This window comes from Ovis canadensis, chromosome 9 (genome assembly GCF_042477335.2).
Source record: "Ovis canadensis isolate MfBH-ARS-UI-01 breed Bighorn chromosome 9, ARS-UI_OviCan_v2, whole genome shotgun sequence".
Lineage (NCBI taxonomy): Eukaryota > Metazoa > Chordata > Mammalia > Artiodactyla > Bovidae > Ovis > Ovis canadensis.
Genome location: NC_091253.1, coordinates 68,376,267 through 68,403,599, shown reverse-complemented (window position 1 = coordinate 68,403,599; position 27,333 = coordinate 68,376,267). Strand labels below are relative to the sequence as shown.

Below are 27,333 nucleotides of genomic sequence, written 5' to 3'. Positions count from 1 at the left end.
TTATTAATGCTGATAGTATTGACTTAGTGCTTAAGCATTAACCTGTATGCTGACTGCATCATATGCGTATTTATATTCACATTAGGTGCAGTGATTCTCACCATCATACAGAGAGGAAAACTGAGTCTCCCAGAGGCTATTTCTTGCCCAAGGTGTCAGAGTGAATAAAAGAGACAGAGCTGGAATTCACATTTCAACACTGGTTTTCAAATTCTCACTTCTAAATGCCATATTCTGCTGCTCATTAACATCCTAATTATGGGTTTTAGCACTTTTTTTTCTTAAAATTGATTAATTTTCATTAAACATTTTCCTTATAAACTTTTTTCCTTTTAATTTTACTGAGTCATCCCTGACAGACCACCCTGTGTAAGTTGAATGTCTATAGCATTGTGACTTGACTGACTTTTATTGTGAAAAATTAATCACCATAAGTTTTATCAGCCATCAGCTCACATAGATGCAAGGAAAGTTTTTTCTTGGTGAAGAGAACTTTTAGAATTGATTCTCTTGGCGGTTTCTAAATGCACCACCCAGTAGGGCAACTTAGCATCAGTAAATGTTACTTTACATCCTGGAGTTAGCTCTCTCCAGCAGAGCTGCACTACCTGAAATGTCAAAAGTTTTGATGATAAAAGGAAAATATATTCTTTATCCTACTCATCCTTATGTACTAAAAAGACCATTTGTCGGCCTGTCATTTACAAAGTTGTCATCCAAACTTTCTTAGCCCTCGCCACAGGAATCTTTGTAAGGTGACAACTTCTTAATTCAATTTAGTATAGGCAAATGGAAAAAAAGTAGTCCAGAAATGCTTCTTAACTCCCCTACTGAAGCTGTGAGTCCCACCTGATAACTACCAGCTTGACAAGATAACCAACTTGCAGACTGAAAAAAAAAAAAAAAAAAAAAACCAAAAAAAAAAACCAACAACAAAACCCAGCATTCACTTTGAGTTGTCCTTATTCAGCTAAGTACGTTTATTTCACTGTTGGACTGTAGCAAAGTGTTGGTAGGTCTTTCCCTGGAATGTGGGCAAGATGCCTATGTCCTGTTGCTGAGAAAATGCATATAAATGCCCAAGCCTGTTTAGTGGTCTTTACCAAAAATAGCTTGGCCTTTTGACTCACCCAGGCTGCCGGTAAACTGTTTTTTTTTTTCCCCCTCTCCACAGATACACTAAATCTAGTAACATCACGTCAGTGCATTCCAAATTGGAGGCAACACTGACTTTGTTTTAGTTTGGGAATCCTTATTATTGGTTCATAAGTTGGATCAGAGAACATTGGGAGAAGAAGGATCTAACAGATATTCAGCCTTCAGTCCAGCCTCGTAGATTTATAGATAAGAAGCAGAAGCCCAGAAAGGTTAAGTGACCCACACAAGCACACATTGCTGGTAAGTGGCAGACCCAAAATAACTCTGGGCTGCTAATGCGTGAAGCAGTCTGTTTTCTGCCAGGGTCTCAGCCGGAGATTTCATGGGTGGGTTGTGCCAGGTCCCCCTCAAGAGCAGTTTGGGGGAGTGATAGCAAGATATGAGTCTTGGCTGCCCTTGTATTTACAGAATTTTCATTTGGTCATGTGCTGCTTTCGCAAGAAGGAATTTGAGAATCAAGTAATACAAAAACCAGGAAAGCAAATAGATGTTTTGATGCTCAAACTTGACCACGGGTGGCTTTTTAACAGGGCCTTTAGGGAAAGCTAGTTTGCATTAGCAAGCTTCTCTGAGATCTTTCGATGCCCCTCAGTCATTCCTGTGGCTCAGGTGTCTAAGCCTCACACCTTTCCAGGTGGTCCAAGTGCACTGTTTTGCACAGAGAAAGGATCCCAACAGTCTGCTCTTTACCCAGTGATCAAAACCTCTGTTTCTCCGTATGCTTTGAGAGCTGGGCCAAAGTTTCATTTTCATACAGATCTTTTCTTTTCTCTCTCGGATCTTCCTCTCATCTGCTTGAATTTCAGGATAGGCTTTCGTTGTGTTTTGTTTTCCACTGAAAAGGGTATAAATTACTTCTATTTTATTCAATCTGATAGTCCTGTCTGTAACGTGAAGTTGGGATTTGCAGTTACAAGATGAAATCTGATCATGCTAAAGAAGGGCTTCCCTGGTGGCTCAGCAAAGAATCTGCATGCAATGCAGGAGACCAGGGTTCAATCCCTAGATCGGGAAGATCCCCTGGATAAGGAAATGGCAACCCACTCCAGGATTCTTGCCTGGACAATCCTATGGACAGAGGAGCCTGGAGGGCTATAGTCAATGGGGTCACAAGAGTCGAACTCGAATATAGTGACGAAACCACCACCACTAGCAAAGATGGCAAGTATGCCTTTGCTAAGTAGCTATTAAATTTCTCATTAAACAAATATCCAGAATATAATAAAACCTGAATAATAACTATTTCAGTTTAAAAGGGAGTAAATCGGGCACAGATCATGGAGCAGCACTTATTGTGGATGCCAGTTTTACAAGTGAGGAAAGCGATCCTCAGAAAATAAGGAATGTGGGTCAGATACAAAGCTAGGAAGTGAAAAAATAGGAATTTAGAGCTATATTTATATGTGAGGCTCACTAGGGGTCTTGTTCTTTCCATTTTGCCAGGCAGTCAGTCTCTATAACCATTTGACTGTCAAACTGTTTGACTTTTTAATGGGAATATTAAAATCTGTTGTGAAGTGTTTTAACATTCATTATGTCCTTTGCTCTTTCTAAAGCTTTGAAAGGAAACTAGATGTTACTTTACCCGTTTGAAAAGAAAGATACCTGAGGGTATGTTGCTGTTTCTTTTCTTTTCTTTTTTTGCATTAGCAAAATGGCAAAATAGAAAGACCCTGAATTCATCTCTCAGGAGCACAGCCAGATCACATCTGCAGAATAACCATATAAGAAAAAGACCAAAACCTACTAGAAAAGATCTACAACTGAAGACATAGAGAAAGAACCCAAATGACATGAGGTTTCCCACCATCCCTATATTGAGATGCAACTGCCAAATAAAATTGTACAATATTGAAAAATATAATTAAATTTTAAAAAAGATACCTGAGCTTCAGAGAAGTTAGTTGACTTACCCAAAATTGACTGCCCAGAAGCAACTAATATGGGACTCAAATCAAAGTCTTGTAAGTCTACAAAGTGAATAGTGAAAAGCATTGGCAAAGTGGGCTCAAGAGACCCAGGCTCAAGTTCAAACTATTCATTCCACTTATTTGAAGTATATCCCAGACAGATTACTTATATCTGTGATATTCAGTTTCTAGCTGTCTGCTAAGTGGGACTGAAATAACACCCTGTGGCTGGATTGTTATGAAATAAATCTGAAATATCTTTTCTGACTAAAAAGTAATTTATATGTGCTATGAGTAAAATCATTTAAAAAGTTATAACTTTTACAGCTTAAGAGTTCAAACTTTAAAACAATATTAAAAGTTAAGAGACTATAACCAAATACAAAATAAAAAGATTTTTTAAAGTTAATAGATCCATTTATGATGTGACTGTGGAAATTCTCTTTTGCTCATAAAGGTTATTTAATCAGTTTGATCCTCTCAAGTAGGTGCTCATTTAATTATTTTGGCCATTTTCTCTTCTAACTTGATAATCTATAAGATAATTAGAAATGCTCAGCGTCTGTTACCTCCAGGATATCTGTGTAAGCTATAATTATGAAAATACATCTTAAGCAGATTTCTAGATCCTGAAAAGTAATACAGTTCATACCCTAGTCCTTTTTCTTCTTTCCTTTCTAGTAATTAGGGGCTATTTGAGGGAGAAAAACTGTGATGTGGATGAGTAAAAGATGACATTTTTGAAAGGCTAATGGAGGCAGATTTTTAAAGGAGGCTCTATATATAATACATGAGATTATGTTCATTTATCAGCAAAAATCTAGTTGAGAGAATCAAAGCAATACTTGTCTAAGAGTTCATTTCTTCTTCAAATTAATCACTATCATATTTTTCTTAAGCTTTTACTTTTAAAATGACATTTTCAGTAAGCTGAGGAATGTAAACATTCTAATACCTTTCATACAGCTTTTTTCCTGCATTGTAATTGACAATTTTAAAAAACAAGATGAATGCATTCAAAACAAAGAACAAAACAAGGGTGCACATTTGATTTTAGTTACTCTCTGCTGCACTTGGTAATAAAATGCCCAGTTGGAATTGGTCTTCCCTCTTCCTGCAGGGTGACATCTTTAACCCAAAGGAACCAGTGGTTTTTGTGGGAATTGAGATGGGAACAAACGCGTATTAAGCACCAGTAATATGTTAGACACTAATCCTCATGATGATGCTGTGAGTTAGATATTAGGGTCCTTGGTTTTAGTTGAGAAAATACACTCAAAAGTTTGTTTGTTTTTCTTCAAATGCCACGACAGGCTGATGAAGACCAACTCTGAGTGATTCTAAACCTGCTGTCTACTCTAGGCTTTGTAAGGAAATCTCTCTGTAGGCTCTGCCTTTTTCATACCCCTTTCTCCTTCATTGGTCATGCTTTATAACTGGTGAGTGTCTGTGTGTCTTCTGCCTTATGGAAACTCTCAAGTGTTAATGTACCAGGTTTCATGGTTTGTAAAGTTATATACAGCAGACTAAAGCACAGATAAGTGCAGCTTCTCAGTCAAGGGTTATTAAGGAAATCTTTCGGATGGCAATCAAATAGAGGTGTTGGTGTTAACAAGTGAAAAACAACCTGTTCTATTTCATATAATAAAATCAGTTCATCACAATGTCTACCAAGGCAAAGCACTGAGGACTAGTACTGGAATGTTCAGCAGACTAGCAATCAACAACTGTTTTTTTCCAGGTATGAATTTGCCAATTATAAATCGTGGGAGTCAATTAACCTCATGATTTTCAACTATAAGATAAAAATTATAGTCTTTCTGCCACCTCATAAGATTGATTTAAAGATAAAATGAGACATTGTAGGTAAAAATTGTTTGTATTCCTATAAAACTGTAAGAATTTAAAAGGAATCAGTTATATTTTCCTTTTTCTTATATTCCCCAACAGGAGTAAATATTCCGATTTTTCCCATTGTGGATAGACTTAAACCCCATGTATGTATTTAATAACTAACACCTACCCTAAGTGTCTATTCAGTTGACTCCATTTTTATATATGATAGAAGGGACAGATTGCTTTTGGTCATGTGTGGAGGAGCCATGAAACCATCACCTTGGCTGAAAAATAAAAGATTAATTAAATACAAAAGCTCATGAATAAAAGTCCTTGAAATGCCAAGTGATTGTGATATTCTTGTAAATATGATCTTGAGATGAAAATTTAAGAACTTGGTTTTGTTTGGCTTAATTGTGTTTTCTAAATAATAGCCCATCCCCGATATAACTAATATGTATTGTTGTGTTTGAATTTATTGAGTGCTTCCTGTTTGTCAGGCACTAGGCTAAGTGCTTTGGTTACATTATCATTTAATTTTCATAAGAACTCCAGACATTAAGTAATGTTACCAATTGAGGCATAAATGCATTAAGTAATTTTCCCAAGGTTGCACAGTAAGACATATACAAGATACATACAAGATTATGGAAATGATTTTCCTTTTGCCATTCATTTGTTTATTCATTGAGATTAATTGCAGTACTTTGTATGAGGAGAATCGGCATTTAGATGACATTTGAAGCCATGGGAATAGTTAAAATCGCCTCAGGACGTGTATTCTAGAGAACAGACAAAGGCTGAGGACAGAGCCCTAGGGGTTTCCTATACTTATAGATGTAAAAAAAAGAGAAGGAGCCAGTAAAGGAAACTGAGAAAGAATGTCCCAAGAAAGGAGAAAAAACACTGTATAAATATGGTCTCAAAAACCTTGAAAATGAAATTAAGAGATAAGATTAGTGAGATTTGCTGACTCCTACTGAGATGTTGAGAAAAGGGGGAACAGAAAATTTGCCATTGACTTTGGTAAGATGTAAGATGTTAGTGACCTTGAAAAAAATTATTTCAGTTAATGATTGTTCAGTTACAGTCAGACTAGGAACAAATACAATGTGAGGAAGAGGAAGCAATGAGTAAAAAGGTTCTTTAAAATGGAGCAGATACCAAAATGAAAACTGAAAAGAATTACGGGGTCTTTTTAAAAGATGAATATTAAGGAATGAAAGAGAGTTAGTCGCTCAGTTGTGTCTGACTCTTTGCGACCCCATGGACTGTAACCCATTAGGCTCCCCTGCCTGTCCATGGAATTCTTCAGGCCAGAATATTGGAGTGGATTGCCATTTCATTCTCCAGAGGAACTTCCCAACCCAAGGATTGAACCCAGGTCTCCTACGTTTTAAATGTAGGAGATTCTTTACCATCTGAACCACCAGGAAAACCCACGAGCTACCAGGAAATTTGTGGGCAAATATGAATGATCCTGTGGTGAGGAAGAAAATGATGTGCAGTAAAGAAAGGGAATATTGTGGCCTCCAGAGCACCAGCGGAGGGGAAGGCCTTCTATGAGAGCAGGATACTTGATCCATTAAAACAGGAAGAAGACAGTGGCAAAAGAGGCAAACGGAAGGAAGTGCTAGCCTCAGAGAGAATAAGATGAAATTGTTTCTTTCCTGATTGTTTTGGGGGAAATTATCCTGCAATGTTTTCAGCTAAGAATGAGATGGAGGAAAGGGTGGCTATCAGAAAAGGGTGGTAGAGTTGAGAATGGGAAAGTAATTTTTCTGGAGAAGTGTGGTAGGATTATCAGGCATTGCAGAGTTCATAAATTAAAATGAGGTCTATCAGCATACCTGTGTCCTCTCTTCCAACAACATATAGCCTCTTAGGTGCAAGCACAGAGCAATAGGATAGCTGAGTTTAATCAAGCTTGAGTTTCACCTGGCAAAAAATGGCACAGTAAGATAAAGAGGAGGAGAAAGTGATTTAAGAGTATTCGCAAGGAAGTGAAAGCACTTCTGAAGATGAGATCTAAGCAGGGAAAGAGCACAATGCAGAAGAGGGTGATGGATGTTTTTAAAAGTGATGGCAATGACGACCCTGTATGCAAGACAGGAAAAAAGACACAGATGTGTATAATGGACTTTTGGACTCAGAGGGAGAGGGAGAGGGTGGGATGATTTGGGAGAATGGCATTCTAACATGTATACTATCATGTAAGAATTGAATCGCCAGTCTATGTCTGACGCAGGATACAGCATGCTTGGGGCTGGTGCATGGGGATGACCCAGAGAGATGTTATGGGGAGGGAGGTGGGAGGGGGGTTCATGTTTGGGAACGCATGTAAGAATTAAAGATTTTAAAATTTAAAAAATAAAAAACTAACTAACTAACTAAATAAATAAAACACATAGTAACTGGAAGGTAATAGTTTAAGAAATAGTTAAGCAAAAAAATAAAAAATAAAAAAAATAAAAGTGATAAGGGAGGGACTTTCCCAGCAGCCCAGGGGTTAAGACTCTGCCTTCAAATGTGGTTGGGCAGAGGTGCGGGGCACAGGTTCAATCTCTGATTGGGGTACTAAGATCCCACATGCCCATGGGTGCAGCTGAAAAAATGTTTTATAAAGAAGAGGTGAAGGAAAGTAATGGAGATCTGGTTCATTGTGTATATTAAGAGTAAGTGAATTGGAATTATAGGACGTTTCCAAGATGGCCCAGTTATTTGGCAGAAGGGATGTGCATATGAATGTAATTGAGATGGGGTATAGACGGCTGTGATGGATAGATATGCCACACAAGTGTATGTTCCTCAGTTCTTTGTCTCGTCACAACAAAGATTTGCAGTGACGGACATTAAAGCCCCCTCGGCATCTCAGGTCTTGGATAGACCGTGTTATAGCTCTCAGGTCTTGAACGGACCGTGTTATAGCTCTTAGACAAATCCGTGTTACAGCTCAGTGTTACAGCTCTATTTTATTTAGAAGATAGCAGGAGAATCCATCTTCGAGGCATGAGGACACGTCGATCCAAAGACACGAGGAGAAGAGCACCCCAGTGCGCCGTGGGCGGGGGGAGAGAGAGAGAGAGCTGGCTTTGGCTCCTCTGTTTATATGTTTATCTCTCCCTGAGCCTGTCCTGTGTAAACTGGGCCAGCCAGGAGTGTTGTTTGTTTTACCTGAGGTCCTCACTCTGGTCCTCGGCCCTTCTTTTGTTCTATTTTCGCGGTCTTTTCCCTTCCTTGTCTTTTAGCCGCCGCCATTTTGGACTCCTTTTCCTGACTCTGCCTACCTAACAGATAGAAATGCTGAGGCTGTTAAGAATGACTGAAGGAAGTGTGGTGGAGAGGAAGGTAGTGGGCTTGGTGGTGAAGCCAGTCATGGACGCAGAGAGAGTGCTGGAGACCACGACAACTTCACATGACGTTCACACGGGTGAATTCACACAGGATACGCAATGTTAACAAAAGAGCGGAAGAGTCACGGCCTGCAGATCACTGTGATGATGGGGAGAGCCCTGCTCTTCCTGTCAGCCCTGAGCCTGAGTGAATATGGGAGAATAAAAAGCTTCCATGTGAATGAGGCACAGGGGTCTCAGGTTTCCTAGGGAATACTCTTAAGTCAGAATGCATTAGGTGATGCGGTTGAGGCTTTTAATAATTAGTATCATAGTAGAAAAATTTGGACAGGAAATGAGAAGTAGGTCATTGAAAGGAAAGCACAAATTTCAATAAGAGTACAGTATGCAGATGACACCACCCTTATGGCAGAAAGTGAAGAGGAACTCAAAAGCCTCTTGATGAAAGTGAAAGAGGAGAGTGAAAAAGTTGGCTTAAAGCTCAACATTCAGAAAACTAAGATCATGGCATCTGGTCCCATCACTTCATGGGAAATAGATGGGGAAACAGTGGAAACAGTGGCAGACTTTATTTTTGAGGGGCTCCAAAATCACTGCAGATGGTGACTGCAGCCATGAAATTAAAAGATGCTTACTCCTTGGAAGGAAAGTTATGACCAACCTAGATAGCACATTAAAAAGCAGAGATATTGCTTTGCCAACAAAGGTCCGTCTAGTCAAGGCTATGGTTTTTCCTGTGGTCATGTATGGATGTGAGAGTTGGACTGTGAAGAAAGTTGAGCACCGAAGAATTGATATTTTTGAACTGTGGTGTTGGAGAAGACTCTTGAGAGTCCCTTGGACTGCAAGGAGATCCAACCAGTCCATCCTAAAGGAGATCAGTCCTGGGTGTTCATTGGAAGGACTAATGTTGAAGCTGAAACTCCAATACTTTGGCCACCTCATGCGAAGAGTTGACTCATTGGAAAAGACTCTGATGGTGGGAGGGATTGGGAGCAGGAGGAGAAGGGGATGACAGAGGATGAGATTGTTGGATGGCATCCCTGACTCGATGGACATGAGTTTGAGTGAACTCCGGGGGATGGTGATGGGCAGGGAGGCCTGGCGTGCTGCGATTCGTGGGGTCACAAAGAGTCTGACACGACTGAGCGACTGAACTGAACTGAAAGGAAATAGAAACAACAGGCTGATATTTTGCCTGGTGATCAGGCAAATGGTATCCTAAAACAAGGTTGGTTATGTTTTGCCTAAAGGCTAAATCCCAGTAGTGCCTTTGTAGATTGAAGAGGGGAGAGGAAGGAGAGGGAAAAGTGACTCTAATGGTTTAGCTACTGCCTTGACAGAAAGCCCTGCTCTGGCCAAATGAAACAGTAGAATGGAGATTGAACACTGTAGTGATCCAAAATAACGGACCAAATGCCATGTGGTGACACAGCATCGAGTGATGCAGAAACTACTGTAAGCTTATAAAAAGTTAAAGTGTTAGTCACTCAGTCCTGTCTGACTCTTTTTGACCCCATGGCCTATAGCCCACCAGGGTCCTCTGTTCATGGAATTCTTCAGGGAAGAATACTGGAGTGGGTAGCCATTCCTTTCAACAGAGGATCTTCCTACCCCAAGTATTGAGCCCAGGTCTACACTGAAGGCAGTTTATTTACCATCTGAACCACCAAGGAAACCCTATAAATGGGTGCTCAAAAAGTATTTGTTAACTGAACTAATGTTCCTTGACAAGTAAGGCTTGTAAGACCTATTGATTATTTGAATTCTTTCCACCCTAAATCTGGTTGGAATCCCTGATGGCTCAGACAGAAAATTATCTGCCTGCAGTGAGAGAGATCTGGGTTCGATCCCTGAGTTGGGAAGATCCCTTGGAGAAGGAAAAGGCAACTCACTCCAGTACTCTTGCCTAGGAAATTCCATGGATGGAGGAGCCTGGTGGGCTACAGTCCATGGGGTCACAAAGTGTTGGACAGGACTGATTGACTTCACTTTCACTTTCTATTCCACTTTTACTGAGCCTGAACCAGTAATTCTTTCAGTGAGAGAAGTGAAGTCGCTCAGTCGTGTCTGACTCTTTGCTACCCTGTGGACTGTAGCCCACCAGGCTCCTCTGTCCATGGGATTCTCCAGGCAAGAATACTGGAGTGGGTTGCCATTTCCTTCTCCAGGGGAATCTTCCCAACCCAGGGATTGAACCCGGGGCTCCCGCATTGCAGGCAGACGCTTTAACCTCTGAGCTACCAGGGAAGCCCAATTCTTTCAGTAAAAGTGATTATTTAATATTACATTGTTTTGTTTCCAAATTTAAAGTAGGCAGTGGAGATAACCAGTTACAGTTTTTAAAAATGGAGACTTGGAATCATTACAACTCCTCTATGGTTTTAGCATTCATAATTTACAGTTTATGACACCAAAGCTTGAGCATTTGTGTTTTTGTAGAGGTAAAGATCAAAACCATATTGAATTTGACAATCACTTTCATCCTAAAATTTTTCTTCTCATGCTCACAAATAAAAGCTTAGTTCTATTACTCTGTGCCTTACAAAGCAAGGATCAATGAATAATGAAGTTGATCTTATGTATATAGGTAACTTGGGAAAAAGTAAGTCTGGTTATAGTCCCATTTCATAAATATCAATATTCAATTATATATTTGATATGATTGTATGAATGTGCCTGTGTATGCTTTTTAGTGTATATATTCATAAAGTTTTAGTACTTTTTATTAAGTATATTCTTTAAATTGATGAATTTCATTAATTTAATAGAAAAATCTTTAAATATATTAATAAAACATCACTAGCCTATTTCTTGAAATAGTTGTATCACAATAATATAACTTAAACATTTCCTAATGAAATACCTAAAAACATTTGGTTATTAAAAGATATGTTTCAGAATTCCCTGGTGGCCCAAAGTTTAGGACTCTGAACTTTAACTGCTGAGGGCCTGGGTTCAATCCCTGGTCAGGGAACTAATATCCCTCAAACCACAGAGCATGACCCCCCACCAAAAAATATATTTCATGTTACTAGAAGAAACTTTTTAAATTTTATTTTTCTTGAAGTTTTTTTTATGTGGACCTTTTAAAGTCTTTATTTATTACAATATTGCTTCTTTATTTTTCTTGGCCTCAAGGCGTGTGGGATCGTAGCATTAAGATATTAAATATTACCTGTGCTCAAAAGGAACTGAACAACCATGGTTAGAGGCTGACACCCAAATTCTCAAAATATTTAACCAATCACTTAATGGACTGGAATAAATGGGATCATTTTCTGGATCCCAAATTTTCCCATCCCAAATTTTCTGGATGATGGCATTTTATTTACAAGGCTTGAATGTTCTGTTCCAGTGACCAAATGCCTTCAAGTCTCTTCAAGTTCTTATCTAGTTAATTACATTGCTTCACAAAGGAATCTCATTAAAAGGGCCAGTAGGGTTTACCCAGGATAGTTAGAAAGGGAATCCAGTAGTATTGGGCGAAAGCTTTGTGGAAATTGTTGGCCAAAAAGTATTACCTGGCTAGTATCAGAAAGTAAAGCCAGAAATAAATGAATGGTTTTAGATTATTGAGAGAGAGATGAGACTGAGAAACTGGAAACTTTAATGATGTTAAAGAAAGTACTTTATCGGAATTAGAGAAAATTAGAAAGTTGTGGTTGGAGAGAGAATTCAAGCAAAGGGATTTGAAGCAGCTTTGAGGAATTGTCTCAAAACAATGGGGATCCAGATGAGTGACATGAATCACTAAAGATAACTTTGAACATCATTGCAAAACCCTGGACTTTTGAAACCCTCTAAATCTGGCTTTAATTCCCTACTCTTCCACTGAGTAACTGAGTAACTTTGGATGAGTTAGGGCAGGAAAGTTCTTTCCATAATCATATGTGATTTAATTTTATCTTCATTGACTTAGTTCCAATTGAACTTACATTTTGCAAAGAGAAATATTTTTGCTACTACAGAGAGAATATCATTACTATTTTAGTGACTGAAATGTATAGATAAACATTCAGGAAAGCTCTTTGTGTGGCCAGTTAGAATGGAGAGAAGTCGAAGTCTTTACCAGATTGTTTTTCAACTACTTGTAAATAAGTTGTGCACGAATGCTCAGACATGTCCGACTCTTTGTGATCCCGTGGAGTGAAGCCCACCAGACTCCTCTGTTCATAAGAATACTAGAGTAGGTTGCCATATCCTAATCCAGGGAATCTTCCCGACCAGGGGATCAAACCTGCATCTCCTTCAATGCAAGCAGATTCTTTACCTGCTGAGCCACTTTGAAACTGTGCTTGATAAGAGAGCTGTGTTTCAGTGTGATGTAAGGATTCAAAGTCAGGAACCACATAAATGTAAATTGTGTGCAGAATAAATTATACTCTATGTCAGGTTCAAGCTCACTGGTTTTAATACTTTTCTGAAATACTTGGTTGGGTCCCAAATGGCACAATTATTTCCAAAAAGTAAGAAGTATTTCTCTTTTTGATAGAGTCTCATATCATTGTCTCAAAATGATTTCAGCATAAACAGAATGAGTATGTGATTGGCATCCCTGAGCATAGGATGAATTAACTGGATGTCCTTTTCAGGATGCTTGGAAAGCAAGAGGATATCATTTAGAGGGATCTGGATTTTTATCTTCTCTTTTCTAGTTTGATCTTGGTTGTGCCACTTAACCCATATCCTTACCTCTAAAATTGAGATGATAATACCAAGCAAGTTGCCCAGATTCCCTGCCTTTTTCACATTGTGGCACACATTAAATTTTGTAACATTGCTTAGCACACTAAGACAAATGGATGAGGCCAGAGAATACTAACTTGGGGTTTCCCAGCTATGGTAAGCGTCTAGCCTCCTTGAAGGGATCAATATCGTACCATATATACAACTAGGAGGACTGGATAATATAGATATCAACACTTCTGAGAATGAAATCGGACACGTTAATAATAACACCCGGATTGGTACCCTAGGCAGAAAATGAAATGTGGGTGTGTCTGTTAATCACTCAGTTGTGTCCGACTCCATGGACTGTAGCCCTCCAGGCTCCTGTATCCACGGGATTCTCTAGGCAATAATCCTGGAGTGGGTTGCCATGCCCTTCTCCAGGGGATCTTCCTGACCCAGGGATTTAACCCAGGTCTTCTGCATTGCAGGCAGATTCTTTACTGTTTCAGCTGCCAGGAAGGAGGACACTGAAATATTACTGGGCGATTGAAATATTACTGAAGTATGAAACTGAAATATTACTGGGAAAACCAGAACATTTGTTCAACCAAACTATAACCCATCACAGCAAGCAGCCTACTTTTAGGGAAGTTCTAGACTCAAATGATAGCTGATATATTAACCACTCAAAAGTGGTTAGCTGTTATTGTTATTTACAGGAAAACTAAGTGTGGGGAACTTTTCTGATCCTTAGGGAAATAGTTTTTTCCAAATGAAGTACTGGTTCAGCATTGATACCCACCATCTATTCTAGTAACTTCAGCTATACGATCAAGGAAAACAAGAGTAAAAATCCCAAGAATCCTCTTAATATATCACCTTTCCTAGAATCACATACTGAAGTTGCTTTAGTTTCAGTCTTCTCCCTTTTCCTTTCCAGTTGCCAAGATTTATCCTTGAAAGTTACTACAGGAATGAATAGCAATCTCTCTGCAACTGAAGTTTTTATTCTGAATATACCATCTATAGGCTATTCATTCCCCACCTTACTCAGCCCAGGGTCTCACTCTTGAACTCCATACTGATATTCCCAATTATCTTCTGAATGTATAAATCTAAATTTCTAACCCATTCTTCAAACTCTATGTATCTAAAGTGAACTGTATATATCCAGTGCTTCACCCACACCAACCAACTTTTCCCTAGTCTATGCTTCTAACTTGTGTATAGCGCCATTAATGGGCCCCTCCCTCAGTGAAACCAGTCAGCTTGGTGCTGATTGATTGCATCAAACCTCTTCCACCCTGGAGGGAGAGATGGTTTATTTGTCCTGGAATTATCATATATAAGGATATGGGCTTGCCTTTTCTGCCTTCAGTGCTACAACTAGAAACAAAATTAAAGGCTTACAAAATGCTTAAAATACCATCATAACTGTGGGATCTATTTAACTTATTTTAAATTCAATCATCAAGAAGGCTACTAGAATGGTGGAAATGCTTATTAAACACTCAACTAATGTGCCAGCTCAGTAATATTGCCCTCAGGGTTTCAGCATTATCGTCAGAATGGAGTAAATATATTGAATCAAGGATCAAGAGATGCTGCTGGGTCCGCAACAGGTAAAATACATGAATCCAAGAAGCAATAGATTTACATAAAATAGGTGCTGTTTTTTGAAATTCACATGTAAAATTTGTGCTTGGATTCTGATGAACTTGAGGAACTATTTTCCTAAAGGATTTACCTCCAAAGGAAAAAGGAAGAGTTCTACTCTTTGTGAAGCTAGAGTGACACTTTAGTCACTCTGGTATCTTCATGCTAGTGAACCAGTAAGTGAGAAAATGATTATAGCACTGGTGTGGGTAACTGATCATGATTTCCATGAGGAGCTAGCATTGTTACTATACAGAGGAGGTAAGTTGGAACATTTATTAACCGGAGTATTTACTTGGGGTTCTGTACCCACTGATTATGATGAATGGGCCAGTGTATGTCATGTCAGGCCATGACCTAACAAAGGCATGAGTCCTAAGTCCTCAGGAGTCTCTAGACCATATCATTAGGCAAGCAACCTTGACTACTAGGAAAGACCACTAGACCAACCAAATACAGGCTAAGGGTGAGGAAAATATTCAATGGATAGTGTATCAATTTTCTCAGGCTGCTATAATCAAATCCAGAGACTGAGTGGCTTAAACACCAGAAGTGTGTTTCTCCCAGTTCCAGAAGCTGGGAAATTCAAGATCAAGGTGGTGGCCCATGTGGTTCCTGGTGAGAGCCGTCCTTCTGGCTTGTAGATGGTTTCCTTCTCATTGTGTGCTCACCTGGCCTTTCCTTGGTGCAGGTGATGAAAGAGGGGAGAAAGCAAGCTCCTTCGTTTCTCTTAATTATAATCCTACTGGATTAGGGCCTAACCCTGTGACTTCATTTAACCTTACTTGTAGAGGCCTTATCTCCAAATACAGTCACATTGAGGGCTAGGGATTCAGTGCATACATTTTGGGGGGACGTAAGCATTCAGCCCATAACAGATAGTATATGAGTAACAGAATAAATTAAAATCATGTGCTTCGGTACCAGTTACAGCAGCAGGAACTGGAGCTAGTACCCTTAATCTTCTTTTAATAACTACCTTTGAAATGGAACTTTGTCCTGGATTGGACTAATGGAAGGCCAAAGTGGATCTGAGTAATATAAGAGGTGGATGGTCCTGGAAGAGGATGCTATTGGACATCTTTTGTGCACAACTTCAAATCTTCTTAGAGCAGTTATGAGACACATAAGTCTTCAGGCCTCAGGCTCAAGTGACATGTTGCTTGTATCCGTAGCCAATTAGAAGATGCAGCCTCATGCTGGCTTCTCTTCCTTTTCTGTTTGGCTTTCCCGTGTGCTCACTTTTGCTTTGGGGAATCACTTTCTAAATACAGAATCTTCACTCAAGAATTTGTCTTAGGGAGAACTCTTGCTGAGACATCCAGTTTTCCCAAGATAAGTACAGCATTAAGCAAAGGAACTGATGGATGATATGGACCCACTAAATATTTATGTAACAAATACTGGTCTCTGGACCTGCCATGTTCTTTCTTTGGGTCTGTCTGGATCTTTGCTCAGGAATTTCTTTCTAACCCAAACACCTCCATCAGATTTATCATCTGTAAAACTCCTGCTCATTTTTCAAATCTTACCTTATTTGCAACTCTGCAATGTAAACTCCCTGAATTCTTATAAGAAACATAATGCAATTTGAGCACCAAACAATTTGATCTGTGGAAATACTGAAAGAGTACATTTCCCAGTCTGCATTGCAAGGAGCTAGGGCCATGTGACTGAGTTCTCATCAGGGAAATGTGATCAGAAGTGATAAAAGTGATTTACAACCCTAGCCACAAAACCTTATGCATGATTTTACATTTTCTGTTTTTGTCTATGCGGTTATAAGTGAAGGATCAAAGATGACAAAACTGTAAGTTGGAAGCAACCTGGCTCCTAGTTTATCACTTGGGAGAGAGTTGCATAGAAGTATCACCAAACCACACTGAAATTTACTAGAGTGAAAAGTAAATTTGTGTTAAGCCCCTAGGATATTAGTCTTTATTTCTATTAATACTTCAGTACAGCCAACCACACCATCACTAATATATTCCAGGCAGACATACAGAGTTCCTCTATGTTCCTACTGAACTCAGATATATCTGTATCAAATAAGTAAATATCAACTGTAATAGTTTCATTTCATTTCTACCCACTTGACTGTAGCCTTTCTGGATTCCCTAATGTTGGTACTGCTTTGTGCAGTTACTGATTGGATGGATGCAGAAGGGCATATGGGTTTGCTCAGTATGGTTCTAGGAGAAAAATTTTTGGAAATTATTGGGAGATATATTTTGATTGACTAGGAAGAGAAGTTTCTAAAATTTTTAGCTCTGAAACAAAGAGTTTTTAAAAGGGCTGCATTTAGAGGGGATGAGAAATTTATCATCGACATAAATTTAAAGACCAGTTGTCCAAACTGTTCAGCTCACTAGTGAATTAAATCCAGGGAAGTCAAAGGACTTGCCCAAAGCATATTTTCAACAGAACTGGAAGTAAAATTGAATTTCTTACCTTTGATGCCAGTTTTTTTTTTCCTTCTTACATTAACATTCAGAGAGTTTGAGGAACTAGAAATATCAAATTTGTATTAGATCTGAGTTCAAATCCTGAAAATTGAATAATTATGTGTTTTTTGGTTAATTACTTAATCTGGCTCAAGAAAGTTTTCTCCTTTATAAAAATGGGGTACGATATCTTTGAAGATTTTCATGAGATTTTGTTAAATGCAGATCTTGATACAAGGTTGCAATTATTATGATCATATTTATTAAATTTTAGCAATTAGAATCTTCTTATCCAGTTTATTATTTGTGCTTTACCAGTATGGTACTAAGTACATTTCAGCTACGTTATAGGTCAGAGAGGTTTTGGTAGCTAAACTGAAACCATTAATCTTATGGGAAAATGCAGTTCAAAATGCAAACCAATGAATTCTAAGTGAATTATGGAACCCAATAATTTTTTTAAACTGAGAACTCTTTGGGAAGATAATTTTATGATAATGTGACTCAAGTCAATTGCAAGCAGTGTGAGTAGAAGAGGTATGGGAAAGAGTGCCTCTGGGAACTCACTGAGGAGGCTGGAAAGTCCCAGAATGCCACCCCCTTTCTTAATTTCCTATGTTCCCAGTTTACTCTGAATTAGTATTCTTCATAATTTCCATGAAAATGAGTAATCTAGTAAATGTAATTCTGTAGGGTCAGGGAAGAGCTCAATTGACTGAATCGTTATCAAAAGAGTAAATTTTTGTCACTGAGATTCAGCTTGTGCTTAAGTTTTGGGTCTATGAGAGCTCAGAGGTTTGCATTTGTTCAGGGAGATAATCTTTCCAGAAAACTGGATGCCTGGGCAATAGTGGGTGTCTCATGGGAGGCATTAAGACAGATGTGTGTGTGATGATCTTATACAACTATATAATAAATCCTGGCTGTGTCTTTTACTATCTTTGTGACCTTGAGAAAGTTACTTCAACATTCTGAGCCTCAGTTTCTTCCTGTAAAATGCCCACCTCCATTGAATTGTGATGGTTAAATATCTGGCACATAATAGGTACTTGACATTTCCTCCCTCCCTGCCTTCCTCCATTTTTTCCTTCCTTTCTTCCTACCTAATTAAGCAAGAGTGAAAAGAAATGGTGTCAGTTTGTAAAATCTAATTAGCAAACTCATTGAGCACTAACTTGGAATTCCTGAATACAAACACATACAGTGTTCCAATAGCCTCCTTAGGGTAGTGCCTTTCATACCCTGATATATGCTCTTGCCAATATTCAACCTTAAAATTCACCTTTGACGTTATTTCAGTAAAACACAGACAAGCGAGGGAGGGAGGGAGGGGGCACCACTGGCTCAGAACCTCCCATGCAGATCCCTTCCCCTTAAGAACAGATTAGTGGGCAGCTAGAATAAAGCCTATAGAAAGGACAGATTCAGGGGGCACAGCACAAATGGGGATCTGACTTTGATTTCCTGCTCTATTCCTTTGAAAAGTTGAGTAAATCACCTTTGATTTGCTTATCTGTGGATTAAGGATTAAACTCACTTCAAGAAGGCTGTGCTATGGCTCTTGGTTGATGATTATAAAGTAGTTTAACAACTTACTCAGAAATGAAGTAAAGAAAGCTTAGCTTTTCAGTGGGATCTTTATCAAAGTAAAAAAAAAAAATAAGTAACTCTAGGGCACATAGTATGTGCTAGGGAGTAATCTAATCCTCACAACTACCTTATGATATAGGCATACTATCATTCTACCTTTACAAATGAAACAGAGGCATAAAAAGTTTAAGTAACATGTCCAAGGATGGCTGTGTTGAAATCTGATTCCAGGAAATTGGCCCCCAGAGATTTTGTGCTTAACCATTATGCTCTACTGTTGAATTTGGCAAGTGGGTTTAGCAACTCTTAATTAAGAGGTAACACATCTCAAGAAAATGTACTGCATTTTTTGAGAAATTTTTGTTGCATATTGTATCTGTGGTAAAGTCTTATTTGACATGGCAGAGTGTAAAATTGGCCAAATATTTCTCAAGATGTTGGGAAATTTTCCCATATTTCATAGTTATATATCCTTCTTTTGCCAAGATAAATCCCATAGAAGAGGTGTCTTCTACATAAGGTATGAGAACCCCAGAGGTGTGCACAGAGAAATTCTTGGAAGTACAAAAAGAAATACTAGATCATTTATTTTATCTCATTTCTTTATTGTTAATTATTTTAATAAGCAATATATTATTTTAATAAGCAATATATTATTATTACAGGAATTCTTCTACATGATTTATAAACTCATATTATACTTATACTGGAGATTAATCCTCAATAATATATTTTCTGATGGAGAAGATATGACAACAAGATTGGAGGCCCTAAAATTTAGGAAAATAACCTTTAATGCGTTACTGCGGTGAGTCAATTTATGCTTTCACAGGATCATTTAAATTATCTTCTCAACAATCACTGGATTTATGAGTAATATCAAAACTACCAATATGTCTGTGGTATTCACCATAATACAAAGTTTCTCAGATTTCTACTATAGGATCTAATGCATACTAAACTCTCAAAGAATACTGAAGGAAGGAAGAAAGAGAAAGGGAGGGAAGAAGGAGGAAGAGAGGAAAAGAGAAAGGGGAAGGTGACTTCTTTTTATGCAATATTTTATCTTTAAGATCATAGATTTTGTAAACAGTCTTGATCTTTTCCCCACAGCTAGGAAACTCTTTTCATAAGAAACACAGATTATTCTTGGGTTCACCCTATCACAATGTTAATCTTAAACTGAACAAATTTGGGGTTTGCTGAGAGTTCAGGTAAGCATTTGCACACTGCTGAGTATATGGAACTTAGCAGACACTCAACAAATTTCTATTTAGACAATAAAAGTTTATCTCCTATTTCAGTTCAGTTCAGTTGCTCAGTCGTGTCCGACTCTTTGAGACCCCAAGAATCGCAGCACGCCAGGCCTCCCTGTCCACCACCAACTCCCGGAGCTTACTCAACCTCATATCTATCTAGTTGGTGATGCCATCCAACCGTCTCATCCTCTGTCATCCCCTTCTCCTCCTGCCTTCAATCTGTCCCAGCATCAGGGTCTTTTCCAATGAGTCCGTTCTTTGCATCAGGTGGCCAAAGTTATTGGAGCTTCAGCTTTAGTATCAATCCTTCCAAAGAATATTCAGAATTAATTTCCTTTAAGATTGACTGGTTTGATCTCCTTGCAGTCCAAGGGACTCTCAAGAGTCTTCTCCAGTACCACAGTTCAAAAGCATCAGTTCTTTGGTGCTCAGCCTTCTTTATGGTCCAACTCTCACATTCATACATGACTTTGACTATACAGATCTTTGTAAGCAAAGCAATGTCTCTGCTTTTTTTTTTTATTTTTTTTATTTTTAGTTTTTTATTTTTTAAATTTTAAAATCTTTAATTCTTACATGCATTCCCAATCATGAATCCCCCTCCCACCTCCCTCCCCATAACATCTTTCTGGGTCATCCCCATGCACCAGCCCCAAGCATGCTGCATCCTGCGTCAGACATAGACTGGCGATTCAATTCACATGATAGTATACATGTTAGAATGTCATTCTCCCAAATCATCCCACCCTCTCCCTCTCCCTCTGAGTCCAAAAGTCTGTTATACACATCTGTGTCTCTTTCCCTGTCTTGCATACAGGGTCGTCATTGCCATCTTCCTAAATTCCATATATATGTGTTAGTATACTGTATTGGTGTTTTTCTTTCTGGCTTACTTCACTCTGTATAATCGGCTCCAGTTTCATCCATCTCATCAGAACTGATTCAAATGAATTCTTTTTAACCGCTGAGTAATACTCCATTGTGTATATGTACCACAGCTTTCTTATCCATTCATCTGCTGATGGACATCTAGGTTGTTTCCATGTCCTGGCTATTATAAACAGTGCTGCGATGAACATTGGGGTACATGTGTCTCTTTCAGTTCTGGTTTCCTCGGTGTGTATGCCCAGCAGTGGGATTGCTGGGTCATAAGGTAGTTCTATTTGCAATTTTTAAAGGAATCTCCACACTGTTCTCCATAGTGGCTGTACTAGTTTGCATTCCCACCAACAGTGTAGGAGGGTTCCCTTTTCTCCACACCCTCTCCAGCAATTATTGCTTGCAGATTTTTGGATCGCAGCCATTCTGACTGGTGTGAAGTGGTACCTCATTGTGGTTTTGATTTGCATTTCTCTAATAATGAGTGATGTTGAGCATCTTTTCATGTGTTTGTTAGCCATCCGTATGTCTTCTTTGGAGAAATGTCTATTTAGTTCTTTGGCCCATTTTTTGATAGGGTCGTTTATTTTTCTGGAGTTGAGCTGCAGAAGTTGCTTGTATATTTTTGAGATTAGATGTTTGTCAGTTGCTTCATTTGCTATTATTTTCTCCCATTCAGAAGGCTGTCTTTTCACCTTGCTTATATTTTCCTTTGTTGTGCAGAAGCTTTTAATTTTAATTAGATCCCATTTGTTTATTTTTGCTTTTATTTCCAGCATTCTGGGAGGTGGATCATAGAGGATCCTGCTGTGATTTATGTCTGAGAATGTTTTGCCTATGTTCTCCTCTAGGAGTTTTATAGTTTCTGATCTTACATTTAGATCTTTAATCCATTTTGAGTTTATTTTTGTGTGCGGTGTTAGAAAGTGATCTAGTTTCATTCTTTTACAAGTGGTTGACCAGTTTTCCCAGCACCACTTGTTAAAGAGATTGTCTTTACTCCATTGTATATTCTTGCCTCCTTTGTCAAAGATAAGATGTCCATATGTGTGTGGATTTATCTCTGGGCTTTCTATTTTGTTCCATTGATCTATATTTCTGTCTTTGTGCCAGTACCATACTGTCTTGATGACTGTGGCTTTGTAGTAGAGCCTGAAGTCAGGCAAGTTGATTCCTGCAGTTCCATTCTTCTTTCTCAAGATTGCTTTGGCTATTCGAGGTTTTTTGTATTTCCATACAAATCTTGAAATTATTTGTTCTAGTTCTGTGAAAAATGTGGCTGGTAGCTTGATAGGGATTGCATTGAATTTGTAAATTGCTTTGGGTAGTATACTCATTTTCACTATATTGATTCTTCCAATCCATGAACATGGTATATTTCTCCATCTATTAGTGTCCTCTTTGATTTCTTTCATCAGTGTTTTATAGTTTTCTATATATAGGTCTTTAGTTTCTTTAGGTAGATATATTCCTAAGTATTTTATTCTTTTTGTTGCAATGGTGAATGGAATTGTTTCCTTAATTTCTTTTTCTACTTTCTCATTATTCGTGTATAGGAATGCAAGGGATTTCTGTGTGTTGATTTTATATCCTGCAACTTTACTATATTCATTGATGAGCTCTAGTAATTTTCTGGTGGAGTCTTTAGGGTTTTCCATGTAGAGGATCATGTCATCTGCAAACAGTGAGAGTTTTACTTCTTCTTTTCCAATTTGGATTCCTTTTATTTCTTTTTCTGCTCTGATTGCTGTGGCCAAAACTTCCAGAACTATGTTGAATAGTAGCGGTGAAAGTGGACACCCTTGTCTTGTTCCTGACTTTAGGGGAAATGCTTTCAATTTTTCACCATTGAGGATAATGTTTGCTGTGGGTTTGTCATAGATAGCTTTTATTATGTTGAGGTATGTTCCTTCTATTCCTGCTTTCTGGAGAGTTTTTATCATAAATGGATGTTGAATTTTGTCAAAGGCCTTCTCTGCATCTATTGAGATAATCATATGGTTTTTATTTTTCAATTTGTTAATGTGGTGAATTACATTGATTGATTTGCGGATATTGAAGAATCCTTGCATCCCTGGGATAAAGCCCACTTGGTCATGGTGTATGATCTTTTTAATGTGTTGTTGGATTCTGATTGCTAGAATTTTGTTGAGGATTTTTGCATCTATGTTCATCAGAGATATTGGCCTGTAGTTTTCTTTTTTTGTGACATCTTTGTCAGGTTTTGGTATTAGGGTGATGGTGGCCTCATAGAATGAGTTTGGAAGTTTACCTTCCTCTGCAATTTTCTGGAAGAGTTTGAGGAGGATAGGTGTTAGCTCTTCTCGAAATTTTTGGTAGAATTCAGCTGTGAAGCCATCTGGACCTGGGCTTTTGTTTGCTGGAAGATTTCTGATTACAGTATCAATTTCCATGCTTGTGATGGGTCTGTTAAGATTTTCTATTTCTTCCTGGTTCAGTTTTGGAAAATTGTACTTTTCTAAGAATTTGTCCATTTCTTCCATGTTGTCCATTTTATTGGCATACAACTGCTGATAGTAGTCTCTTATGATCCTTTGTATTTCTGTGTTGTCTGTTGTGATCTCTCCATTTTCATTTCTAATTTTATTGATTTGATTTTTCTCTCTTTGCTTCTTGATGAGTCTGGCTAATGGTTTGTCAATTTTATTTATCCTTTCAAAGAACCAGCTTTTGGCTTTGTTGATTTTTGCTATGGTCTCTTTTGTTTCTTTTGCATTTATTTCTGCCCTAATTTTTAAGATTTCTTTCCTTCTACTAACTCTAGGGTTCTCCAACTCTTCCTTTTCTAGTTGCTTTAGTTGTAGAGTTAGGTTGTTTATTTGACTTTTTTCTTGCTTCTTGAGGTATGCCTGTATTGCTATGAACTTTCCTCTTAGCACTGCTTTTATAGTGTCCCACAGGTTTGGGGTTGTTGTGTTTTCATTTTCATTAGTTTCTATGCATATTTTGATTTCTTTTTTGATTTCTTCTGTGATTTGTTGGTTATTCAGAAGTGTGTTGTTCAACCTCCATATGTTGGAATTTTTAATAGTTTTTCTCCTGTAATTGAGATCTAATCTTAATGCATTATGGTCAGAAAAGATGCTTGGAATGATTTCGATTTTTTTGAATTTTTCAAGTTTAGATTTATGGCCCAGGATGTGGTCTATCCTGGAGAAGGTTCCATGAGCACTTGAAAAAAAGGTGAAATTCGTTGTTTTGGGGTGAAATGTCCTATAGATATCAATTAGGTCTAACTGATCTAATATATCATTTAAAGTTTGCGTTTCTTTGTTAATTTTCTGTTTAGTTGATCTGTCCATAGGTGTGAGTGGGGTATTAAAGTCTCCCACTATTATTGTGTTATTGTTGATTTCCCCTTTCATACTTGTTAGCGTTTGTCTTACATATTGTGGTGCTCCTATATTGGGTGCATATATATTTATAATTGTTATATCTTCTTCTTGGATTGTTCCTTTGATCATTATGTAGTGGCCTTCTTTGTCTCTTTTCACAGCCTTTGTTTTAAAGTCTATTTTATCGGATATGAGTATTGCCACTCCTGCTTTCTTTTGGTCTCTATTCGCGTGGTATATCTTTTTCCAGCCCTTCACTTTCAGTCTGTATGTGTCCCTTGTTTTGAGGTGGGTCTCTTGTAAGCAGCATATAGAGGGGTCTTGTTTTTGTATCCATTCGGCCAGTCTTTGTCTTTTGGTTGGGGCGTTCAACCCATTTACGTTTAAGGTAATTATTGATAAGTATGATCCCGTTGCCATTTACTTTATTGTTTTGGGTTCGGGTTTATACACCCTTTTCGTGTTTCCTGTCTAGAGGATATCCTTTAGAATTTGTTGGAGAGCTGGTTTGGTGGTGCTGAATTCTCTCAGCTTTTGCTTGTCTGTAAAGCTTTTGATTTCTCCTTCGTATTTGAATGAGATCCTTGCTGGGTACAGTAATCTGGGCTGTAGGTTATTGTCTTTCATCACTTTAAGTATGTCTTGCCATTCCCTCCTGGCCTGAAGAGTTTCTATTGACAGATCAGCTGTTATCCTGATGGGAATCCCCTTGTGTGTTATTTGTTGTTTTTCCCTTGCTGCTTTTAATATTTGTTCTTTGTGTTTGATCTTTGTTAATTTGATTAATATGTGTCTTGGGGTGTTTCGCCTTGGATTTATCCTATTTGGGACTCTCTGTGTTTCTTGGACTTGGGTGATTATTTCCTTCCCCATTTTAGGGAAGTTTTCAACTATTATCTCCTCAAGGATTTTCTCATGATCTTTCTTTCTGTCTTCTTCTTCTGGGACTCCTATAATTCGAATGTTGGAGCGTTTCATATTGTCCTGGAGGTCTCTGAGATTGTCCTCGTTTCTTTTAATTCGTTTTTCTTGTTTCCTCTCTGATTCATTTATTTCTACCATTCTATCTTCTATTTCACTAATCCTATCTTCTGCCTCCGTTATTCTACTATTTGTTGCCTCCAGAGTGTTTCTGATCTCATTTATTGTGTTATTCATTATATTTTGACTCTTTTTTATTTCTTCTAGGTCCTTGTTAAACCTTTCTTGCATCTTCTCAATCCTTGTCTCTAGGCTATTTATCTGTGTTTCCATTTTGATTTCAAGATTTTGGATCATTTTCACTATCAATATTCGGAATTCCTTCTCTGGTAGATTCCCTGCTTCTTCCTCTTTTGTTTGGTTTGGTGGGCAACTCTCCTGTTCCTTTACCTGCTGAGTATTCCTCTGTCTCTTCATCTTGGTTATATTGCTGCGTTTGGGGTGGCCTTTTTATATTCTGATAATTTGTGGAGTTCTCTTTATTATGGAGCTTCCTCACTTTGGGTGGGGTTCTATCAGTGGCTTGTCAAGGTTTCCTGGTTAGGGAGGCTTGTGTTGGAGTTTTGGTGGGTGGAGCTGGGTTTCTTCTCTCTGGAGTGCAGTGGAGTGACCCGTAATGGGTTATGAGACATCAAAGGTTTTGGGATAATTTTGAGCTGCCTGTATATTGAGGCTCAGGGGAGTGTTCCTGTGTTGCTGGAGAATTTGCGTGGTATGTCTTGTTTTGGAACTTGTTGACCCTTGGGTGGAGCTTGGTTTCAGTGTAGGTATGAAGGCATTTGATGAGCTCCTATTGCTTAATGTTCCCTGAATTCAAGAGTTCTCTAATGTTTTCAGGCTTTGGGTTTAAGCTTCCTGCTTCTGGTTTTCAGTTTTATTTTTACAGTAGCCTCTAGACTTCTCCATCTATACAGCACCGATGATAAAACATCTAGGTTAAAGATGAAAAGTTTCTCCACCTTGAGGGACACTCAGAGAGGTTCACTGAGTTACAAGGAGAAGAGAAGATGGAGGGGGTAGTTAGAGGTAACTGGAATGAGATGCGGTGAGATCAAGAGAGGAGAGAGCAAGCTAGCCAGTAGTCTCTTCCTTATGTGCGCTCTATAGTCTGGACTGCTCAGAGGTATTTACAGAGTTATACGGGGAAGAGGAGAGGGAGGAAGTAGACAGAGGTGACCAGGAGGATAAGAGAGAGGAATGAGTAGGAGAGAGACAAATCCTGCCAGTAACCAGTTCCTTAGGTGTTCTCTACCGTCTGGAACACAGAGTTGGATAGAGAAGAGACGGGGGAGAAAAGAGACAGAGGCCACCTGGTGGAGAAAAAGGAGAGGCCAGAGGAGGAGAGAGTGGACAAGCCAGTAATCTCGCTCTCAGGTAAACTTGGGTAGTGAAGTTTGGGTTTTTAAATGTACAAAATTGACAACAAAGATTAAAAATCTGGAGTAGAGGTTGAATTTTCAAAGATACAATATTAAAGAAAAGCAGAAGGAAAAAGGAAGAAAGAAAAAAAAGAATTATTAAAAAACAAACAAACAAACAAACAAAAAAACACCAACAACCATCCAAAGAGTATATATGGTGTTTGCCTTAAAAAAAAAAAAAAGTCTTTTTTTTTAAAAAAAAATAGTAATACTAGGTTATAGAAATAAAAATTAGAGGAGAAATAGAAGACTTAACAATTAAAAAAAAGCTCGGAAAAAAAGAAAAAAAAAGCAAAAGGCAAAAAAAAAAAAGAATGATTTTAAAAATATTAAAAAATTAAAAATATATCTGGCTCTTCTCTGATGTTATGGGCCGTGTGGGCTCACTTCCAAGGTGGTTTCCTCTGTTTAACTTCTTCTGTTTGCTGGTTTTTAGGCTCACTAGTTCAGTCGCGCTGTGGGGAGGGGGGATGCTGCAAACAAATAGCACTGTCGTGTGTACACAGTATCTCTGCCCCGCTTGACCTGTCCTTTCTCACGGCGCACAAACCGCTCCGGCTCTACGATGCTCAGCCGGGAACCGTCTGGGGCCGGCCCTAGGCTGCGTGCACTTCCCGGGTCCAAGCCGCTCAGGTTCGGCCCTCAGGCAGCCCTCAGAGGCACAAATGCGGCTGGGACTGCGCTTTGTGCCCTTCCCAGGTCCGAGTAGCTCAGGAGTTTGGCGAGCGCAATCGCCGCGGCTTGTCACCTTTTCCGCCGCTGCTGCTCAGCTTTCTGGGTGGACCGCTGGCGCACCCCGTGAAGCAGACTGTGACT

At 38.6% G+C, this 27,333-nt stretch overlaps 1 protein-coding gene across 1 annotated transcript in view; it reads left to right on the top strand.

The window, feature by feature from the left end:
• The window catches only part of COLEC10 (collectin subfamily member 10), a 531,893-nt gene that overhangs the window by 392,189 nt on the left and 112,371 nt on the right, over positions 1–27,333 (top strand). The window contains exon 8 of the mRNA XM_069601094.1: positions 19,287–19,429. The gene's annotated coding sequence lies outside the window, so the exon portion shown is untranslated. The remainder of the gene's footprint in view (positions 1–19,286; positions 19,430–27,333) is intronic.